This window comes from Oncorhynchus mykiss, chromosome 13 (assembly GCF_013265735.2).
Source record: "Oncorhynchus mykiss isolate Arlee chromosome 13, USDA_OmykA_1.1, whole genome shotgun sequence".
NCBI classification, from domain to species: domain Eukaryota; kingdom Metazoa; phylum Chordata; class Actinopteri; order Salmoniformes; family Salmonidae; genus Oncorhynchus; species Oncorhynchus mykiss.
The window spans coordinates 66,258,313-66,280,315 of NC_048577.1; the positions used below are offsets into that span (position 1 = coordinate 66,258,313).

General features: G+C 42.5%; 1 protein-coding gene across 1 annotated transcript in view; it reads right to left on the reverse strand.

The window, feature by feature from the left end:
• The window catches only part of LOC118938102 (NLR family CARD domain-containing protein 3-like), a 160,774-nt gene that overhangs the window by 33,163 nt on the left and 105,608 nt on the right, over nt 1-22,003 (reverse strand). The window lies entirely within an intron of this gene.

Sequence of the window (22,003 nt, forward strand, 5' to 3'; positions counted from 1 at the left end):
CGTTACGAAGGTCCAACTTAGTGAAAAACCTGGCTCCCTGCAGGATCTCGAAGGCTGAAGACATAAGAGGAAGCGGATAACGATTCTTCACTGTTATGTCATTCAGCCCTCGATAATCTATGCAGGGACGCAGAGACCCGTCCTTCTTCTTGACAAAAAAAAACCCCGCTCCGGCGGGAGAGGAGGAGGGGACTATGGTACCGGCGTCAAGAGCTACAGACAAATAATCTTCGAGAGCCTTACGTTCGGGAGCCGACAGAGAGTATAGTCTACCCCGGGGGGGGGTGGTTCCCGGAAGGAGATCAATACTACAATCATACGACCGGTGTGGAGGAAGAGAGGTGGCCCTGGACCGACTGAACACCGTGCGCAGATCGTGATATTCCTCCGGCACCCCTGTCAAATCACCAGGCTCCTCCTGTGAAGAAGAGACAGAGGAAACAGGAGGGATAGCAGACATTAAACATTTCACATGACAAGAGACGTTCCAGGAGAGGATAGAATTACTAGACCAATTAATGGAAGGATTATGACAAACTAGCCAGGGATGGCCCAAAACAACAGGTGTAAAAGGTGAACGAAAAATTAAAAAAGAAATGGTTTCACTATGATTACCAGAAACAGTGAGGGTTAAAGGTAGCGTCTCACGCTGAATCCTGGGGAGAGGACTACCATCCAGGGCGAACAAGGCCGTGGGCTCCTTTAACTGTCTGAGAGGAATGTCATGTTCCCGAGCCCAGGTCTCGTCCATAAAACAGCCCTCCGCCCCAGAGTCTATTAAGGCACTGCAGGAAGCTGACGAACCGGTCCAGCGTAGATGGACCGACAAGGTAGTGCAGGATCTTGAAGGAGAGACAGGAGTAGTAGCGCTCACCAGTAGCCCTCCGCTTACTGACGAGCTCTGGCCTTTTACTGGACATGAAGTGACAAAATGACCAGCGGAACCGCAATAGAGACAGAGGCGGTTGGTGATTCTCCGTTCCCTCTCCTCAGTCGAGATGCGGATACCTCCCAGCTGCATGGGCTCAGCACCCGAGCCGGCAGAGGAAGATGGTAGTGATGCGGAGAGGGAGGCGACGGAGAGCGCGAGCTCCTTTCCACGAGCTCGGTGACGAAGATCAACCCGTCGCTCAATGCGAATAGCGAGTTCAATCAAGGAATCCACGCTGGAAGGAACCTCCCGGGAGAGAATCTCATCCTTTACCTCTGCGCGGAAACCCTCCAGAAGACGAGCGAGCAAGGCCGGCTCATTCCAGCCACTGGAGACAGCAAGAGTGCGAAACTCAATAGAGTAGTCTGTTATGGATCGATTGCCTTGACATAGGGAAGACAGGGCCCTGGAAGCCTCCTCCCCAAAAACAGATCGATCAAAAACCCGTATCATCTCCTCCTTAAAGTCTTGATACTGGTTAGTACACTCAGCCCTTGCCTCCCAGATTGCCGTGCCCCACTCACGAGCCCGTCCAATAAGGAGAGATATGACGTAGGCGACACGAGCAGTGCTCCTGGAGTAAGTGTTGGGCTGGAGAGAAAACACAATATCACACTGGGTGAGGAACGAGCGGCATTCAGTGGGCTCCCCAGAGTAACACGGCGGGTTATTGATTCTGGGCTCCGGAGATTCGAAAGCCCTGGAAGTGGCCGGTGGATCGAGGCGGAGATGGTGAACCTGTTCAGTGAGGTTGGAGACTTGGGTGGCCAGGGTCTCAACGGCATGTCGAGCAGCAGACAATTCCTGTTTGTGTCTGCCTAGCATCGCTCCCTGGATCTCGACGGCTGAGTGGAGAGGATCCGAAGTCGCTGGGTCCATTCTTGGTCGGATTCTTCTGTTAGGGTGAGTAAATGAGGACCCAAAAGCGAACTAACTTAAACAGAGCTTCTTTAATAACCAAACATAGGTAGGCTCAGATAGACCGGCAGATTCCGACAGGACAGGACAAGGTTACAGCAAACATGACGATAGTCTGGCTCAGGCATGAAACACAAACAAACAAGAATCCGACAAGGACAGGAGCAGAAACAGAGAGAGATATAGGGACCTAATCAGAGGGAAAAAAGGGAACAGGTGGGGAACGGGGTGAATGGGTAGTTAGAGGAGACAAGGGACAGCTGGGGGAAAGCGGGGGAGAAAAGGTAACCTAACACGACCAGCAGAGGGAGACAGGGTGAAGGGAAAGGACAGAGACAAGACAACATGACAGAAAAGGGTGTTTTATGGTCGGTCACAATTGTGACCGGTGGGATAATGTTACTGAATTAACATATTTCTCCTATGCAGTTATCAAAGTTCTTATATATCCCAACCACGTTATTAACACATTTAAACTCTGTCACTAGCAGTCCCCAGCCCAGTTATTAACACATTTAAAACTCTGTCACTAGCAGTCCCCAGCCCAGTTATTAACACATTTAAAACTCTGTCGCTAGCAGTCCCCAGCCCAGTTATTAACACATTTAAAACTCTGTCCCTAGCAGTCCCCAACCCAGTTATTAACACATTTAAAACTCTGTCACTAGCAGTCCCCAGCCCAGTTATTAACACATTTAAAACTCTGTCACTAGCAGTCCCCAGCCCAGTTATTAACACATTTAAAACTCTGTCAATAGCAGTCCCCAGCCCAGTTATTAACACATTTAAAACTCTGTCACTAGCAGTCCCCAGCCCAGTTATTAACACATTTAAAACTCTGTCACTAGCAGTCCCCAGGCCCAGTTATTAACATACCTTAAGAGAACATTTTGACATTTGTTGTATGGTTAGTGAGAAAGTCCATATTGCAAATGTACGGTCCCTCACTAGACGTCCGAAAACGTTTCTAAAATTCGCGGACGGCGTCGGGAAGTCATCAAATGAACTTTCTCGGACATTCGGTTTCCGTTTTATAAAATAATCAAATTTTGGTCATTTTTCCGCTGTCCCGGAAAATCCCACAAGAGGGCATAAGCAATCATATTGCAATTGTACAAAACATCACGAATCACGACGGGGCCTTATCTCCAAACCGAAACTTGGTGAGCGTAAGTTTGGCATAATGGGCAGTTGGCCCCGAACAAGATGGCGTCTAGGCCTCAACGGTTTTTGAGTTTTGGCCATTTCTCTGGGATTAAAAGTCCAAAATGAAAATAGAGAAATCATTTTTCCACTTCACGTCAAAGTCAAGGAGCCTCCGGTGTCAATAAAAAAAGACCCAGCCATTTATCTATCGTCATTTAAGAGAAATCGTACAATGACAAATTGGTGATGTTCAAAGATAGGTGTTTTTTTTTCAGATACAGATCCAGTTGCAGGGTGTTCATACAAATATTTTTAAAGTGTGCTGCGGAGCTCTGCGAGATTTCTGTGATTTTCTGAAATAAAACACACTCACTAAACCCTCTGTAAATAACTCAGTTCTTAACGTAAAGACTTAAAACTCAGGATTCTGTAAAGGCATACCCCAATCAGTATATGAGTTTTTTTATAGCTTCCTGTGCCAACCGGAAGTGCCTTCCTGTGCCAACCCCCATGAACTGTAAGTCAGTCATTTCTCCCAACAGATGTCAAAAAAAAGCTCTCACACACACACACAGCAAGGATGGAGTGACAAAGTGCGGTGCTTAAAGACACAAGGAGCAGGCAATGGCATTACCATAATCCCTAGGCCGTGCCGAGTTCAACGAGATATCCCGCTTGACCGTAGCTCGCTCGGTCTAAGCGCAGCGACCATTAGAAAAGTAGGCCCAAAATGAAGCCTGCCCCACAATGTCATTTGCTTTTGGGTGACAGTGAGAGAACCGTTAGGGTGAGAAGCACAATTCGACCTCAGGTACATTCCTAAGGTCCTTCCGATCCGTGCAAGCCTAACCTTGACCGTGTGGCATTAACCCTTAACAGTTAAAAGAAGGTGTTTACATCAAACAGTTTGCATTGACTTCTCTCCCCATAGGAATACATTGCCTGCACCCCTAAATTCAACCTGAAGCCTATATGGGTTATGAATGCCGTATGAACCTGTCTTCGGTAACAGTCCATCAGGCCACTATGAGGTCTACCTGTGTTGATTCTAAGCTTCCTGGACCAACCGGAAGTGGTTAAAATCACCCTAAAAGTGTATATCCATACCCTGCCTGCAGTTTGATAGAAATAGTGCATTCAACCCTGTGTAAATCAGTCAGTTCGTAACGTAAAGACTTAAAACTCAGGATTCTGTAAAAGCATACCCCAATTAGGATGTGTGTTGACTTATAGCTTCCTGTGCCAACCCGAAGTGCCATAATTGGTGTCTCAAGGGCTGTTTCGAGGGGTTAAAAAAGTCAGATATTTTTCCAAAACTTCATATATGTGATTAGGCAACCCCCATGAACTGTAAATCAGTCATTTTTCCCATAAAATTTCAAAGGAAAACTAAATCACACACACACACAGCTTGAAAGGAGGGACCCATTGGGGTGCGTAGAGACATACACTCCCTGCATTAGTTAACCTTGTTGGAACTTTTAAAGAACCGTCAGACCTAGAGTTCAGAAACTTTAGAATCCTGTTCTAGACCTCAGGTCGATAGTGCGTGGTGAGTTAGGTGGCTCTAGAAGGTTCTCGGACCGAGAAACAGCCTCGTACATTTGCAATGACTTCAATTAATTTTTGCATCACGAAAATGACGACATTTAGAAATGTCCCAGAGTCGCAAGACTAGGTGCATTGCGAACATCTCGGCCCATATAGACAGACCCCAACGTTTCTGTCTGATAGCTCATTCAAGGACCCCGTAGCAAGTCATGGAAAAAAGTGGATTTTCAGCACCAATTAGGGTTTTGCTCGGACACTAAATGACCTATCGAGACGAAACTTGGGATTCGGGGTCGCCTCAGCTAGGCCTACACATAACATAAGAAATGGACCCGCAGCTAGAACGTAACTACGTGTTTTATGGTTTTTTTATGGTTTGAAACGAAGGCATTGTGAATTTTGGGCCAGCTCTGAAGTATGTGATAGTTGGCTACTAAACGAGTTGGAAAAAGTGGGTTTGGTGTCAGTTTGTATCAGTTTGGTGTCAGAATGATATCTAATTGACTGATGGACTCTTGTCCACTTGACTCTTGTCCATTTACAATATGTTTAAACAGTGAGGTACCATCACCAAAGTGACATTCTGAAATCAACCCTAACGAGCGATTGAGATGAACCAGAATCACTGCCCAGCCATCCCGAGTTCATCGGGCCAGTCAATTTCACATTCCTGCAGGATTTTTATAGCATGACAAATTTGTGATGGTACCTGCCCATTGAACCATATTGCAAATGCACAGTGACTTTGCAAAAGTGAGAAAACATAAACAAATGGACATAATGAAATCAACACAACGAGCGATGGAAAGGAACAACTATCACTGGCCGGCCATCCTGTGTTCCCATAGCGGGCATTAATATCAGAATGACCGGTAAATGCATTTACAACCATATTTTAATTTTGGGTTACCAGATGCACATTTCAAATGACCAGTTGCACGGAGGAAAATCACAATCTGCATCCATCGTCATATTTTAAACTGTCCATAAAGCACTCAAGGACGGCCCCCACTGATAGAGGGCCGTAGTAAGGTACTCCCATAGCGGGCAAGGACAATAGGAGTCCCGGTAAATGCATTTACAACAATATTTTTGGGTTACCAGGTGCCTATTTTCAATCACCAGTTGCACAACAATGCGTATCCATCAGAATATTTTAAACTGTCCATAAACCACTCAGGACGGCCCCCACGGCCCCCAGGACGGCCCCTATTGTCCATGCCCGCTATGTGAGCACCCTACTACCATATTTTTATTTTTAGGTTACCAGGTGCCTATTTTCAATCACCAGTTGCACAACAATGCACGTGCATTTGCAATATGATTCAATAGTGAAAAAAACATCACCAAATGGACATGATGAAATCAACACAACGAGTGATGGAAAGGAACAACTATCACTGCCCGGCCATCCCGAGTTCATCAGGCCAGTCAATTTTGCATTTCTGCAGGATTTTTGAGCATGTCAAATTTCTTATGGCATTTGGCCCCCAAAAAAGTGACTTTTGACTGACTTTTGACTTCCTATGAAATCATATTGCAAATGGACAAATCATGTTCCTAATGCACAAGTAAATAAAATTACAAAATTATGATAATAACATTTTACAAAAGTATATTCATACAGTTCTTACACATGATTAATTGACTTAAAATCGAAAGAATTTCAAAAAACGGCCCAGACAGCACTTTTTTAAGGGGTGAAAAGTTTTTGAAAAAAATATCATTTTTTCAAAATTTTGCTTTTGGATGTTGACTTGGGTTGCATTTCCAATATGAAAAACCAAGGTGGAGCGCACTCGCCACCTGTTGGATTTTTGAAGTGTTACAACTGGCATATGCCATGTGGCATTTGCAATCAACTTTACACGAATCAACGCCACATTGGGTGGTATTGGACATCGTGTACATGGTTTGTCCAATGCCAATGCCAATGATTTGCCATTCATTTTTGTCCATTTCAGGGGGGAATTCCCTTACATACCTAGGGTCAATTTAACCACTTCCGGTTGCTCCAGTTCCGGTTGCGAGAGCAGAGAGAGCAGAGAAGGCTGATAGAGAAGAGAGAGAGCAGAGAGAGAGAGCAGGCTTAGAGAGCAGAGAGCGGGAGAAAGCAGAGAGAGGAGAGAGAGAGCAGAGAGAAGGCTGAGAGAGCAGAGAGAGGGAGAGAGCAGAGAGAAAGAGCAGAGAGTGAGAAAGCAGAGAGGAGGCTGAGAGAGCAGAGAGAGTGAGAGATCAGAGAGAGAGAGCAGAGAGAGTGAGAGAGCAGAGAGAGAGAAGAGAGCAGAGAGAAGAGAGCAGAGAGAGCAGAGAGAGAGAGCAGAGAGTAGGCAGAGAGTGCAGAGAGAGAGCAGAGTGAGAGAGAGAGAGGAGAGAGGGCAGAGAAGAGAGAGCAGAGGGAGAGAGCAGAGAGGTGAGAGCAGAGAGAGAGCAGGCTGAGAAAACAAAGAGTGAGTGAGAGAGCAGAGGGAGAGATCGAGAGCAGAGAGAGAGTGCAGAGAGGGCAGAGAGAGAGAACATAGAGGGCAGAGAGAGAGAGCAGAGAGAGAGGGTAGAGAGAGCAGAAAGAGGGCAGAGAGAGAGAGCAGAGAGAGAGGGCAGAGAGCTGAGAGAGCAGAGAGAGAGCAGAGAGTGAGAAAGCAGAGAGAGAGAGAGCAAAGAGTGAGAAAGCAGAGAGAGGAGGCTGAGAGAGCAGAGAGAGTGAGAGAGCAGAGAGAGGTCAGAGAGAGCGAGCAGAGAGAGGGAAAGAGCAGAAAGCAGAGAGAGGAGGCTGAGAGAGCAGAGAGAGTGAGAGAGCAGAGAGAGAGCAGAGAGGGCAGAGAGAGCAGAGAGAACATAGCAGAGAGAGCAGAGAACATAGAGAGAGAAAGCAGAGAGTGCAGAGAGAGAGCAGAGAGTGCAGAGAGAGAGCAGAGGGAGAGAGAGCAGAGAGGGCAGAGAAAGAGAACAGAGAGGGCAGAGAGAGAGCAGAGGGCAGAGAGAGCAGAGAGAGGGCAGAGAGAGAGAGCAGAGAGAGAGCAGAGGGCAGAGAGAGAGAGCAGAGCGAGCAGAGAGAGCAGCGAGAGCATAGCAGAGAGAGCAGAGAACAGAGAGAAGAGTGAGCAATAGCGAGAGAGAGCAGAGAGGGCAGAGAAAGAGAACAGAGAGGGCAGAGAGAAAGCAGAGAGCGGGAGCAGAGGGCAGAGAGAGAGAGAGAACAGAGAGAGGGCAGAGAGAGAGAGCAGAGCGAGAGCAGAGAGAGCATAGAGAGCAGAGAGAGAGAGCAGAGAGCAAAGAGAGCAGAGAACAGAGAGAAGAGTGAGCATAGAGAGAGAGAGCAGAGAGGGCAGAGAAAGAGAACAGAGAGGGCAGAGAGAAAGCAGAGAGCGGGAGCAGAGGGCAGAGAGAGAGAGAAAGAACAGAGAGAGGGCAGAGAGAGAGAGCAGAGAGAGCATAGAGAGCAGAGAGCAGAGTGCAGAGAGAGAGAAGAGAGAGAGAGAAGAGAGAGAGAGCGAGAGAGAGAGAGCAGAGAGTGAGAAAGCAGAGAGAGCAGGCTGAGAGAGCAGAGCGAGTGAGAGAGCAGTGAGAGAGAGCAGAGAGAGAGAGAACAGAGAGAAGATAGAGGGCAGAGAGAGCATAGCAGAGAGAGCAGAGAACAGAGAGAGAGAGCAGAGAGAGCAGAGAGAGAGCAGAGAACAGAGAGAGAGAGCAGAGAGAGAGCAGAGAGAGAGAGAGAAAATAAAATAAAATCAATAACCGTTTTCACTTTAACAAGTTTTTTTTTTTTTTTTTTTAAAAACCTTTTCTTGTTTCAAGTATGTTTTATTATGAAAAGTACAATATATCCTTGTATACTTGTACAACTATGGAGCGTATGTCCATATATAATTGTACAACTATGGAGCGTATGTCCATATATAATTGTACAATTTGTAATTCAACATAAAAGATGTACAACAAATTATCACATTGGTATTTTAACGGTGTTATTGTCACAATTTTGTGTGTGTGTGTCCTGTGTGTGTGTGTCCTGTGTGTCCTGTGTGTGTGTCCTGTGTGTGTGTGTCCTGTGTGTGTGTGTGAGTTTGTCCAGTGTGTGTGAGCGTGTGTGTGTGTCCAGTATGTGTGTGTGTCCAGTGTGTGTATGTGTCCAGTGTGTGTATGTGTCCAGTGTGTGTGAGTTTGTCCAGTGTGTGTGAGCGTGTGTGTGTGTCCAGTATGTGTGTGTGTCCAGTGTGTGTGTGAGTCCAGTGTGTGTGTGAGTCCAGTGTGTGTGAGTCCAGTAATCACTATTTCAATTATTTACAGAGACACTGAGGCACCATCACCTCAAAGATAAAACCCTGGATAGAGGGGCTCAGTGAATGTGGAGGTGAATGAGTACAGGTGGGTCAGTGTGTCAGAGGAGGCTCTATAGAAGGACAGAGTGCCGGCTGGCCAGTCCAGATACACTCCTACTCTGTGGGAGCAGGAGGAGGGAACGTCTATAGTAGTGGGATTATCATTGTGACAGGCAGTGTAACGGTTGTCACAGCAGATCAGACTCCAGGATTTGTCATTGTGTCCAAGCCAACACTCATTAACCCCTCCTCTCCTGCTGATTCCTTTATATATCACTCCTATAACAGCCTCTCCACTCCACTCTACCTCCCAGTAACAGCGCCCAGTCAGACCCTCTCTACACAGCACCTGTCTCCAGTCCTCAAATCTCTCTGGGTGATCAGGATACGGCTGCTCCTCTGTCCTACATGTCACCTTTCTGTTCTCCTCAGACAGAGAGAGGAGTCTGTTTACTGTGTTTAGGTCCAGTGTGAGATCACAGACATCTGATGGATGAAACCAGACACAATATTAGAAATCATCATCATTCACATTAGAATGTTAACTCACTTTTCACTAATTCATTTAATGTACAGTGCCTTGCGAAAGTATTCGGCCCCCTTGAACTTTGCGACCTTTTGCCACATTTCAGGCTTCAAACATAAAGATATAAAACTGTATTTTTTGTGAAGAATCAACAACAAGTAGGACACAATCATGAAGTGGAACGACATTTATTGGATATTTCAAACTTTTTTAACAACTCAAAAAATGAAAAATTGGGCGTGCAAAATTATTCAGCCCCTTTACTTTCAGTGCAGCAAACTCTCTCCAGAAGTTCAGTGAGGATCTCTGAATGATCCAATGTTGACCTAAATGACTAATGATGATAAATACAATTCACCTGTGTGTAATCAAGTCTCCGTATAAATGCACCTGCACTGTGATAGTCTCAGAGGTCCGTTAAAAGCGCAGAGAGCATCATGAAGAACAAGGAACACACCAGGCAGGTCTGAGATACTGTTGTGAAGAAGTTTAAAGCCGGATTTGGATACAAAAAGATTTCCCAAGCTTTAAACATCCCAAGGAGCACTGTGCAAGCGATAATATTGAAATGGAAGGAGTATCAGACCACTGCAAATCTACCAAGACCTGGCCGTCCCTCTAAACTTTCAGCTCATACAAGGAGAAGACTGATCGGAGATGCAGCCAAGAGGCCCATGATCACTCTGGATGAACTGCAGAGATCTACAGCTGAGGTGGGAGACTCTGTCCATAGGACAACAATCAGTCGTATATTGCACAAATCTGGCCTTTATGGAAGAGTGGCAAGAAGAAAGCCATTTCTTAAAGATATCCATAAAAAGTGTCGTTTAAAGTTTGCCACAAGCCACCTGGGAGACACACCAAACATGTGGAAGAAGGTGCTCTGGTCAGATGAAACCAAAATTGAACTTTTTGGCAACAATGCAAAACGTTATGTTTGGCGTAAAAGCAACACAGCTGAACACACCATCCCCACTGTCAAACATGGTGGTGGCAGCATCATGGTTTGGGCCTGCTTTTCTTCAGCAGGGACAGGGAAGATGGTTAAAATTGATGGGAAGATGGATGGAGCCAAATACAGGACCATTCTGGAATAAAACCTGATGGAGTCTGCAAAAGACCTGAGACTGGGACGGAGATTTGTCTTCCAACAAGACAATGATCCAAAACATAAAGCAAAATCTACAATGGAATGGTTCAAAAATAAACATATCCAGGTGTTAGAATGGCCAAGTGAAAGTCCAGACCTGAATCCAATCGAGAATCTGTGGAAAGAACTGAAAACTGCTGTTCACAAATGCTCTCCATCCAACCTCACTGAGCTCGAGCTGTTTTGCAAGGAGGAATGGGAAAAAATTTCAGTCTCTCGATGTGCAAAACTGATAGAGACATACCCCAAGCGACTTACAGCAGTAATCGCAGCAAAAGGTGGCGCTACAAAGTATTAACTTAAGGGGGCTGAATAATTTTGCACGCACAATTTTTCAGTTTTTGATTTGTTAAAAAAGTTTGAAATATCCAATAAATGTCGTTGCGCTTCATGATTGTGTCCCACCTGTTGTTGATTCTTCACAAAAAAATACAGTTTTATATCTTTATGTTTGAAGCCTGAAATGTGGCAAAAGGTCGCAAAGTTCAAGGGGGCCGAATACTTTCGCAAGGCACTGTATAAGAACTTTGATAACTGCATAGGATAAATATGTTAATTCAGTAACATTATCTCATCGGTCACAATTGTGACCGACCATAAAACACACCTTTTCCATTAAAATGTCAACAAATAATGATTGATTACTCCAGAGGGTTACTAATGACACTTGATTTGGATATTTTCATGTTTGGGAAAAATGTGGGATTAAATGGGTTAACGGCACGTAGACAGATTTTCACCTTGACGACTCGGGTATTCGAACCAGTGACCTTTCAGTTACTGATCACACGCAGTATGACCATACCAACATAGTGGACCATGCAACCTATATAGATGGTATATTATCAGATGTTAAATGAGTTTAACATAGTGGACCATATAATATAGATGGTATATTATCAGATGTTAAATGAGTTTAACATAGTGGACCATATAATATAGATGGTATATTATCAGATGTTAAATGAGTTTAACATAGTGGATCATACAACCTGTATAGATGGTATATTATCAGATGTTAAATGAGTTTAACATAGTGGACCATATAATATAGATGGTATATTATCAGATGTTAAATGAGTTTAACATAGTGAATCATACAACCTGTATAGATGGTCCATATTAACATATTGGACCATATAACCAATAAGCTATCTACATTATCACCTGTTTCAACTAAAGCAGCATAGTGGCTATAAACACATGGGCTGATAAACATTTCAAACAACCCCACCACTAGGAGGTGTCCACATGGTCTGATAAACACTCCTAACAACCAGACCACTAGGAGGTGTCCACATGGTCTGATAAACACTCCTAACAACCAGACCACTAGGAGGTGTCCACATGGTCTGATAAACACTCCTAACAACCCCACCACTAGGAGGTGTCCACATGGTCTGACAAACACTCCTAACAACCAGACCACTAGGAGGTGTCCACAGGGTCTGATAAACACTCCTAACAACCAGACCACTAGGAGGTGTCCACATGGTCTGATAAACACTCCTAACAACCCCACCACTAGGAGGTGTCCACATGGTCTGATAAACACTCCTAACAACCCCACCACTAGGAGGTGTCCACATGGTCTGATAAACACTCCTAACAACCCCACCACTAGGAGGTGTCCACATGGTCTGATAAACACTCCTAACAACCCCACTACTAGGAGGTGTCCACATGGTCTGATAAACACTCCTAACAACCCCACCACTAGGAGGTGTCCACAAGGTCCTAAAACCATAGCGTCGTTTTTTTATCACATTCTAATGATCAAACTGGTGGAGACAAATATGAACTGGTATAGTATGGTCAGATTGCTTGCGATTAGAGTGTTGGGCCAGTAACCGAAAGGTCACTGGTTCGAATACCCAAGCCGCCAAGGTGAAAATCTGTCTATGTGCCGTTAAGCAAGGCACTTAACCCTATTTTGCTCTAGGGGAACCGTACTACTATGGTTATTACTATTACTATGGTTACTAAACATTTAGTTTAACAATGTTGGTTATAAACGTTGTTGACATTCATCCAATGACACCTTGACTTGCATTACATTCTCACTGCAGAAAAACATCCTCATGTTATTGACCAACCAGAAATGTGACATGTCTGTTTGACAGTAACCCTGGAGGAGGAATGTGTGAACTATCTTGTCATCTCTTTGGGTGACCACATTGGAACATTCTAGTCTTGAAGGACATGAACTGGCAGAACAGGTTTCAGCAAAGTATGGAGTCATTGTTTTCAGGAAGGTGTAACCATGACGATGGGGGGGACAGGAGGTAGGCTAAACTGCAAGGGAAGCCACCTGAACTACTGTCCTACAAAGACAAACAGCCACCTGAACTACTGTCCTACAGAGACAAACAGCATCTACACAAACAGCCACCTGAACTACTGTCCTACAGAGACAAACAGCCACCTGAACTACTGTCCTACAAAGACAAACAGCATCTACACAAACAGCCACCTGAACTACTGTCCTACAAAGACAAACAGCCACCTGAATTACTGTCCTACAGAGACAAACAGCATCTACACAAACAGCCACCTGAACTACTGTCCTACAAAGACAAACAGCCACCTGAACTACTGTCCTACAAAGACAAACAGCCACCTGAACTACTGTCCTACAAAGACAAACAGCCACCTGAACTACTGTCCTACAAAGACAAACAGCATCTACACAAACAGCCACCTGAACTACTGTCCTACAAAGACAAACAGCCACCTGAACTACTGTCCTACAGAGACAAACAGCCACCTGAACTACTGTTCTACAGAGACATACAGCATCTACACAAACAGCCACCTGAACTACTGTCCTACAGAGACAAACAGCCACCTGAACTACTGTACTACAAAGACAAACAGCATCTACACAAACAGCCACCTGAACTACTGTCCTACAAAGACAATCAGCCACCTTAACTACTGTCCTACAAAGACAAACAGCCACCTGACGTACTGTCCTACAAAGACAAACAGCATCTACACAAACAGCCACCTGAACTACTGTCCTACAAAGACAAACAGCATCTACACAATCAGCCACCTGAACTACTGTCCTACAAAGACAAACAGCATCTACACAAACAGCCATCTGAACTACTGTCCTACAAAGACAAACAGCCACCTGAACTACTGTCCTACAAAGACAAACAGCATCTACACAAACAGCCACCTGAACTACTGTCCTACAAAGACAAACAGCCACCTGAACTACTGTCCTACAAAGACAAACAGCATCTACACAAATAGTGAATCTGAGAAAAATTGCTTTAAAGTTTGTTTTCTTGTCCATGCATATCAGCCGTGATCACTGATCTGACCTATGACCCCTAAGTACTGATACTACACTCTGCCTTGGTCTGACCTTAAACAGCTGTCTGGGTAATGAAACAGCAAAGAGCAGCATCTAGAAATCTAAATGTGTTGATCCAGATTTATTGTTGTTTTTCTGTTGGACGGAAACACTTTGAGTTCTAACTACATTCCAACTGTATTTAATGGTGTTATGTAGTTGTGTTGTCATGTTGTATTGTAGTAACCCTCAACTGTATTTAATGGTGTTATGTAGCTGTGTTGTCATGTTGTATTGTAGTAACCCTCAACTGTATTTAATGGTGTTATGTAGTTGTGTTGTCATGTTGTATTGTAGTAGGCCTCAACTGTATTTAATGGTGTTATGTAGTTGTGTTGTCATGTTGTATTGTAGTAACCCTCAACTGTATTTAATGGTGTTATGTAGTTGTGTTGTCATGTTGTATTGTAGTAACCCTCAACTGTATTTAATGGTGTTATGTAGTTGTGTTGTCATGTTGTATTGTAGTAACCCTCAACTGTATTTAATGGTGTTATGTAGTTGTGTTGTCATGTTGTATTGTAGTAACCCTCAACTGTATTTAATGGTGTTATGTCGTTGTGTTGTCATGTTGTGAATGTTGTATTGTAGTAACCCTCAACTGTATTTAATGGTGTTATGTAGTTGTGTTGTCATGTTGTATTGTAGTAACCCTCAACTGTATTTAATGGTGTTATGTAGTTGTGGAGGGAAGAGCACACAGTATACTGTATCAATTAAAGCTGCTATAGGGATTCCAGCTACTGCACTGTGTGTGTGTGTGTGTGTGTGTGTGTGTGTGTGTGTGTGTGTGTGTGTGTGTGTGTGTGTGTGTGTGTGTGTGTGTGTGTGTGTGTGTGTGTGTGTGTGTGTGTGTGTGTGTGTGTGTGTGTGTGTGTGTTTTGTGTGTGACAGAGGGTGGTTAGGTACTGTAGGATTATTTAATCAGTGTGGTTCATTGGACAGGTCAGAGTCAATGTTTGAAGTTGTGGACCTCCCTACTGGCTATGGACTAAGCCACCAATGTCTTCAAATCCTAGGGGAGAGAGGGGAACTGCTACCACTGGGGAGAGAGGAGCTGCTACCCCTGGGGAGAGAGGAGATGCAACCAGGAGAGACTGTGTCCCTGCTCGGGAAGAGTTGTTGATTGGTGTTTGGCAGGAGCTGTGTTGATGAAGACTGCTCAACTTGCTGATGTTTCACAATATGCCATGTCTCAGTCACCAGGACTCAACACAATTGAACACATCAACAAAACACCAAATGATGGAATTTCTTGTGGAATGTATTCCAAGGCACATTGTAAGAGATGTAAAGAGAGAGGGAGAGAGAACAGGCAGAACCTGATATGTAAATGAGCAGAGGAAACTAAAGCAACTTTTGACGATCTGATGATCATTCAGACTGTGTTTCTATTGAGAGATAAAAGGTAAGACGACGATTGTTATGTGTATTCATATAGTTGATGATATTGTTATGTGTATTCATATAGTTGATGATATTGTTGTGTGTATTCATATAGTTGATGATATTGTTATGTATATTCATATAGTTGATGATATTGTTATGTGTATTCATATAGTTGATGATATTGTTATGTGTATTCATATAGTTGATGATATTGTTATGTGTATTCATATAGTTGATGATATTGTTATGTGTATTCATATAGTTGATGATATTGTTATGTGTATTCATATAGTTGATGATATTGTTATGTGTATTCATATAGTTGATGATATTGTTATGTGTATTCATATAGTTGATGATATTTCTGGTGGACAGTGTTATAATAGTCCTACTCTCCTTAAAATGTTTTCAATATAAATTAGATGCGTGGGGTGAATTCGTTCTGTGCTCATCTGTGTGTCCCAGGGTGATCACTCCTACACTATCTAGAATCTAAAAGGGTTCTTTGGCTGTCCCCATAGGAGAACCCTTTGTAGAACCCTTTTGGGTTCCACGAAGAACCCTTTCCACAGAGGGTTCTACATAGAAGCCAGGAGAATTCTACCTGGAACCCAAAAGCATTCTCTTATGGGGACAGCCAGAGGACCTGTTTGGAACCCTTTAGTCTAAGAGTGTACTATATCATAGGTCTATATAGACCAGGGTGATCTCCTACTGTATCATAGGTCTATAGACCAGGGTGATCTCCTACTGTATCATAGGTCTATAGACCAGGGTGATCTCCTACTGTATCATAGGTCTATAGACCAGGGTGATCTCCTACTGTATCATAGGTCTATAGACCAGGGTGATCTCCTACTGTATCATAGGTCTATAGACCAGGGTGATCTCCTACTGTATCATAGGTCTATAGACCAGGGTGATCTCCTACTGTATCATAGGTCTATAGACCAGGGTGATCTCCTACTGTATCATAGGTCTATAGACCAGGGTGATCTCCTACTGTATCATAGGTCTATAGACCAGGGTGATCTCCTACTGTATCATAGGTCTATAGACCAGGGTGATCTCCTACTGTATCATAGGCCTATAGACCAGGGTGATCTCCTACTGTATAATAGGTCTATAGACCAGGGTGATCTACTACTGTATCATAGGTCTATAGACTTGTCTTCTCAAAACAGGCTTAAAACACAACAAGCAACAAACAAACATTTTCTCTTTCTAATCTGCTGTTAACGCTTTTTACTCAGGGAGGTATTTTGTGTGAAAGAGACAAATAAATATTGTGGAGAGACTAACAACAACTTACACTTCCTCAAAACAGGTTGTGTGTATTCATTAGTGCCAACCGTAGCAAAACATTTGGCAACAGAAACCGTTTAGGTCACGTTGTACAGCGTTTAGAGAACTGTTTATGTTTTATGCAACATTTTAAAACTGTTGGCTGTGGAGAAAACTAATGAATACAACCCAGGTTGTAGCCTACGACTCGGCATGTTGATACCTGCCTGATGCTGAAACCTGATTGTAGGCTATGGAGTAAACTAATGAATACAACCCAGGTTGTTGCCTATGACTCGGCATGTTGATACCTGCCTGATGCTGAAACCTGATTGTAGCCTGAGGGGTAAACTATGATGCTAGCTAGATATACTGGTTTTCTAAAAATAGCCAACTTCAGATAGCTTCACATTCCAGCTCAGGCCTCATCCATCAGAATATACAGAACACAACAGAAAATATCTCAATGTCTTGACATGTTCTGGTTGTGAATTCAGGCTACAAGGTGAGAATCCTGCCAGGGATTATTGTAAAGTGTGTAGAGACATTAAATGTATGGTGTAATGTTAGTATAGTGAAGTACGACACTCCTAACAGTAGATACATTAAATGTCTGGTGTAATATTAGTATAGTGAAGTACAACACTCCTAACAGTAGATACATTAAATGTCTGGTGTAATGTTAGTATAGTGAATGACAGTATAACACTCCTAACAGTAGAGACATTAAATGTCTGGTGTAATGTTAGTATAGTGAAGTATAACACTCCTAACAGTAGATACATTAAATGTCTGGTGTAATGTTAGTATAGTGAATGACAGTATAACACTCCTAACAGTAGAGACATTAAATGTATGGTGTAATGTTAGTATAGTGAATGACAGTAAAACACTCCTAACAGTAGATACATTAAATGTCTGGTGTAATGTTAGTATAGTGAATGACAGTATAACACTCCTAACAGTAGAGACATTAAATGTATGGTGTAATTGTATCATAGTGCCTCTACATTTCATATGATAATGTAATTGTATCATAGTTCCTCTATAGTGTAGTGGTCCTCTACATTTCATATGATAATGTAATTGTATCATAGTGCCTCTATAGTGTAGTGATCCTCCACATTTCATATGATAATGTAATTGTATCATAGTTCCTCTACATTTCATATGATAATGTATCGTATCATAGTTCCTCTATAGTGTAGTGGTCCTCTACATTTCATATGATAATGTAATTGTATCATAGTTCCACTACATTTCATATGATAATGTAATTGTATCATAGTTCCACTATAGTGTAGTGACCCTCTACATTTCATATGATAATGTACATTTCATATGATAATGTAATTGTATCATAGTTCTTCTATAGTGTAGTGATCCTCTACATTTCATATGATAATGTAATTATATCATAGTTCCTCTATAGTGTAGTGATCCTCTACATTTCATATGATAATGTAATTGTACCATAGGTCCTCTACATTTCATATGATAATGTAATTGTACCATAGGTCATCTACATTTCATATGATAATGTAATTGTATCATAGTTCCTCTATAGTGTAGTGATCCTCACTATATGAGCCACGTCACAATTCCAACCAAGTAAACCCAATTGGTGCCAATGGTGCGATGCGTAGGTTGTTGGCCTTTAAAACATGCAACCTGGGTTCGCTTCCCTGCCCCACTGTTTGCTACATTGGTGTCTGAGACATGCTTTTGTGTGAGCCAGGTAACAATTCCCACCATGTGGGTTAACCCTATTGGTGCAAAACGTAGGGTGTTGACCTCCCTGCCTGCTGTTTTCAACTATATTAACAGCACAGGCTGCCTGTAGGGTGTTGACCTCCCTGCCTGCTGTTTTCAACTATATTAACAGCACAGGCTGCCTGTAGGGTGTTGACCTCCCTGCCTGCTGTTTTCAACTATATTAACAGCACAGGCTGCCTGTAGGGTGTTGACCTCCCTGCCTGCTGTTTTCAACTATATTAACAGCACAGGCTGCCTGTAGGGTGTTGACCTCCCTGCCCGCTGTTTTCAACTATATTAACAGCACAGGCTGCCTGTAGGGTGTTGACCTCCCTGCCTGCTGTTTTCAACTATATTAACAGCACAGGCTGCCTGTAGGGTGTTGACCTCCCTGCCTGCTGTTTTCAACTATATTAACAGCACAGGCTGCCTGTAGGGTGTTGACCTCCCTGCCTGCTGTTTTCAACTATATTAACACCACAGGCTGCCCGACATTCGTTGAACAAAGAGATACAATAATATGAGTGAAAGGATTTTAGGATAATATCAGTAAGTGTTGATTTAGAGTTGTCTTCTGGGTTCAGCCTTCTAGTTGCCTTCATCAACAGGTTGAAATGTAATAAATGACATCACAATGACATGTCCTCAGAGTTGGAAAGATCCTACATCTGAACACATTATTTAACATGGTGACACGGTGCTGCTAGTGAAAGAAAACATTAAGAGACAGAATACAGGCGGTGGAGTTTGCACAAAGTTTACGAACAACAATATATTGAACTAGGTAGACTGAGCATAGAGCTAAAGGCTATAACCACGGGGAAGAAACTGTTCAGATTGGGGTCTATAACATCCAATCACTTAGGTTTACAGCAGCTGACAGTTGCAACTTCATTGCTAATAACTCAAACTTCCTTTTTCAGATAAAGACATAATCTCTGTACAGATGTAGGATCTGAATTTGGTCACCCTGTTGCAGGAAAACTAAAACTTGTAGTGTATTTGATGTTTTAAAAGGCTTCTGAAGTTTGTCATTTCCACTTTCCACATTAAAATGTTAATTATAATCCACATAATTTTTCTGCTGTAGTAAACTGTCTCAAATTAAGATCCTACATCTGTAGCAAAACACCTGTCTGTCATGTGTACGACTCTATCAGGATATATATACCTCTCTCTAATGTACAGTGCCTTGCGAAAGTATTCGGCCCCCTTGAACTTTGCGACCTTTTGCCACATTTCAGGCTTCAAACATAAAGATATAAAACTGTATTTTTTTGTGAAGAATCAACAACAAGTGGGACACAATCATGAAGTGGAACGACATTTATTGGATATTTCAAACTTTTTTAACAAATCAAAAACTGAAAAATTGGCCGTGCAAAATTATTCAGCCCCCTTAAGTTAATACTTTGTAGCGCCACCTTTTGCTGCGATTACAGCTGTAAGTCGCTTGGGGTATGTCTCTATCAGTTTTGCACATCGAGAGACTGACATTTTTTCCCATTCCTCCTTGCAAAACAGCTCGAGCTCAGTGAGGTTGGATGGAGAGCATTTGTGAACAGCAGTTTTCAGTTCTTTCCACAGATTCTCGATTGGATTCAGGTCTGAACTTTGACTTGGCCATTCTAACACCTGGACATGTTTAGTTTTGAACCATTCCATTGTAGATTTTGCTTTATGTTTTGGATCATTGTCTTGTTGGAAGACAAATCTCCGTCCCAGTCTCAGGTCTTTTGCAGACTCCATCAGGTTTTCTTCCAGAATGGTCCTGTATTTGGCTCCATCCATCTTCCCATCAATTTTAACCATCTTCCCTGTCCCTGCTGAAGAAAAGCAGGCCCAAACCATGATGCTGCCACCACCATGTTTGACAGGGTGTTCAGGGTGATGAGCTGTGTTGCTTTTACGCCAAACACAACGTTTTGCATTGTTGCCAAAAAGTTCAATTTTGGTTTTATCTGACCAGAGCACCTTCTTCCACATGTTTGGTGTGTCTTCCAGGTGGCTTGTGGCAAACTTTAAACAACACTTTTTATGGATATCTTTAAGAAATGGCTTTCTTCTTGCCACTCTTCCATAAAGGCCAGATTTGTGCAATATACGACTGATTGTTGTCCTATGGACAGAGTCTCCCACCTCAGCTGTAGATCTCTGCAGTTCATCCAGAGTGATCATGGGCCTCTTGGCTGCATCTCTGATCAGTCTTCTCCTTGTATGAGCTGAAAGTTTAGAGGGACGGCCAGGTCTTGGTAGATTTGCAGTGGTCTGATACTCCTTCCATTTCAATATTATCGCTTGCACAGTGCTCCTTGGGATGTTTAAAGCTTGGGAAATCTTTTTGTATCCAAATCCGGCTTTAAACTTCTTCACAACAGTATCTCGGACCTGCCTGGTGTGTTCCTTGTTCTTCATGATGCTCTCTGCGCTTTTAACGGACCTCTGAGACTATCACAGTGCAGGTGCATTTATACGGAGACTTGATTACACACAGGTGGATTGTATTTATCATCATTAGTCATTTAGGTCAACATTGGATCATTCAGAGATCCTCACTGAACTTCTGGAGAGAGTTTGCTGCACTGAAAGTAAAGGGGCTGAATAATTTTGCACGCCCAATTTTTCAGTTTTTGATTTGTTAAAAAAGTTTGAAATATCCAATAAATGTCGTTCCACTTCATGATTGTGTCCCACTTGTTGTTGATTCTTCACAAAAAAATACAGTTTTATATCTTTATGTTTGAAGCCTGAAATGTGGCAAAAGGTCGCAAAGTTCAAGGGGGCCGAATACTTTCGCAAGGCACTGTATATGGCTCTATCTGGATATATATACCTCTGTAATGTATATGGCTCTATCAGGATATATATACCTCTCTAATGTATATGACTCTATCAGGATATATATACCTCTCTCTAATGTATATGACTCTATCAGGATATATATACCTCTCTCTAATGTATATGACTCTATCAGGATATATATACCTCTCTAATGTATATGGCTCTATCAGGATATATATACCTCTCTCTAATGTATATGACTCTATCAGGATATATATACCTCTCTAATGTATATGACTCTATCAGGATATATATACCTCTCTCTAATGTATATGACTCTATCAGGATATATATACCTCTCTCTAATGTATATGACTCTATCAGGATATATATACCTCTCTAATGTATATGGCTCTATCAGGATATATATACCTCTCTCTAATGTATATGACTCTATCAGGATATATATACCTCTCTAATGTATATGACTCTATCAGGATATATATACCTCTCTCTAATGTATATGACTCTATCAGGATATATATACCTCTCTCTAATGTATATGACTCTATCAGGATATATATACCTCTCTAATGTATATGGCTCTATCAGGATATATATACCTCTCTCTAATGTATATGACTCTATCAGGATATATATACCTCTCTAATGTATATGACTCTATCAGGATATATATACCTCTCTCTAATGTATATGACTCTATCAGGATATATATACCTCTCTAATGTATATGACTCTATCAGGATATATATACCTCTCTAATGTATATGGCTCTATCAGGATATATATACCTCTCTAATGTATATGGCTATATCAGGATATATATACCTCTCTAATGTATATGACTCTATCAGGATATATATAC